Here is a 2,500-nt window from a genome sequence, read left to right on the forward strand (position 1 = left end):
TGGTCTACACAGTGTAGTGTAGTGTATTGTAGTCCTACACAGTGTATTGTGGTCCTACACAGTGTAGTGTAGTGTATTGTGGTCCTACACAGTGTAGTGTAGTGTATTGTGGTCCTACACAGTGTAGTGTAGTGTATTGTGGTCCTACACAGTGTATTGTAGTCCTACACAGTGTAGTGTAGTGTGGTCCTACACAGTGTATTGTAGTCCTACACAGTGTAGTGTAGTGTATTGTGGTCCTACACAGTGTAGTTTAGTGTATTGTGGTCCTACACAGTGTAGTGTAGTGTATTGTGGTCCTACACAGTGTATTGTGGTCCTACACAGTGTAGTGTAGTGTATTGTAGTCCTACACAGTGTAGTGTAGTGTATTGTGGTCCTACACAGTGTATTGTGGTCCTACACAGTGTATTGTGGTCCTACACAGTGTAGTGTAGTGTATTGTGGTCCTACACAGTGTATTGTGGTCCTACACAGTGTAGTGTAGTGTATTGTGGTCCTACACAGTGTATTGTAGTCCTACACAGTGTATTGTGGTCCTACACAGTGTATTGTGGTCCTACACAGTGTAGTGTAGTGTATTGTGGTCCTACACAGTGTAGTGTAGTGTATTGTGGTCCTACACAGTGTAGTGTAGTGTATTGTGGTCCTACACAGTGTATTGTGGTCCTACACAGTGTATTGTGGTCCTACACAGTGTAGTGTAGTGTATTGTGGTCCTACACAGTGTAGTGTAGTGTATTGTGGTCCTACACAGTGTATTGTGGTCCTACACAGTGTAGTGTAGTGTATTGTGGTCCTACACAGTGTAGTGTAGTGTATTGTGGTCCTACACAGTGTATTGTGGTCCTACACAGTGTATTGTGGTCCTACACAGTGTAGTGTAGTGTATTGTGGTCCTACACAGTGTATTGTGGTCCTACACAGTGTATTGTGGTCCTACACAGTGTAGTTTAGTGTATTGTGGTCCTACACAGTGTATTGTGGTCCTACACAGTGTAGTGTAGTGTATTGTGGTCCTACACAGTGTAGTTTAGTGTATTGTGGTCCTACACAGTGTATTGTAGTCCTACACAGTGTAGTGTAGTGTATTGTGGTCCTACACAGTGTATTGTAGTCCTACACAGTGTAGTGTAGTGTATTGTGGTCCTACACAGTGTATTGTAGTCCTACACAGTGTAGTTTAGTGTATTGTGGTCCTACACAGTGTAGTGTAGTGTATTGTGGTCCTACACAGTGTATTGTAGTCCTACACAGTGTAGTGTAGTGTATTGTGGTCCTACACAGTGTATTGTAGTCCTACACAGTGTAGTGTAGTGTATTGTAGTCCTACACAGTGTAGTGAGGTGTATTGTGGTCCTACACAGTGTAGTGTAGTGTATTGTGGTCCTACACAGTGTAGTGTAGTGTATTGTGGTCCTACACAGTGTATTGTGGTCCTACACAGTGTAGTGAGGTGTATTGTGGTCCTACACAGTGTAGTTTAGTGTATTGTGGTCCTACACAGTGTAGTTTAGTGTATTGTAGTCCTACACAGTGTAGTGAGGTGTATTGTGGTCCTACACAGTGTAGTGTAGTGTATTGTAGTCCCACATAGTTGTAGACAGGAACCCACACAGTGTATAGTGTACAGTCCCACAAGGTGGTATTGTGGTCCTACACAAAGTAGTGTAGTGTAATGTGGTCCCACACAGTGTGGTGTAGTGTATTGTAGTCCTACACAGTGTAGTGTAGTGTATTGTGGTCCTACACAGTGTATTTGCAGTCCCACACAGTGTAGTGTAGTGTGGTCCCACAGTGTGGCTGTAGTCCCACACAGTGTAGTGTAGTGTATTGTGGTCCTACACAGTGTAGTTTAGTGTATTGTGGTCCTACACAGTGTAGTGTAGTGTATTGTGGTCCTACACAGTGTATTGTGGTCCTACACAGTGTAGTGTAGTAGTTGTATTGTGGTCCTACACAGTGTAGTAGTCCTACACAGTGTATTGTAGTCCTAGTGTATTGTGGTCCTACACAGTGTATTGTGGTCCTACACAGTGTAGTGTAGTGTATTGTGGTCCTACACAGTGTATTGTGGTCCTACACAGTGTAGTGTAGTGTATTGTGGTCCTACACAGTGTATTGTAGTCCTACACAGTGTATTGTGGTCCTACACAGTGTAGTTTAGTGTATTGTGGTCCTACACAGTGTATTGTAGTCCTACACAGTGTATTGTGGTCCTACACAGTGTAGTGTAGTGTATTGTGGTCCTACACAGTGTAGTGTGGTCCTACACAGTGTAGTGTAGTGTATTGTGGTCCTACACAGTGTATTGTGGTCCTACACAGTGTATTGTGGTCCTACACAGTGTAGTGTAGTGTATTGTAGTCCTACACAGTGTAGTGTAGTGTATTGTGGTCCTACACAGTGTATTGTGGTCCTACACAGTGTATTGTAGTGTATTGTGGTCCTACACAGTGTATTGTGGTCCTACACAGTGTAGTTTAGTGTATTGTAGTCC

The sequence above is a fragment of the Oncorhynchus nerka genome, linkage group LG8 (genome assembly GCF_034236695.1).
Source record: "Oncorhynchus nerka isolate Pitt River linkage group LG8, Oner_Uvic_2.0, whole genome shotgun sequence".
Classification (NCBI taxonomy): domain Eukaryota; kingdom Metazoa; phylum Chordata; class Actinopteri; order Salmoniformes; family Salmonidae; genus Oncorhynchus; species Oncorhynchus nerka.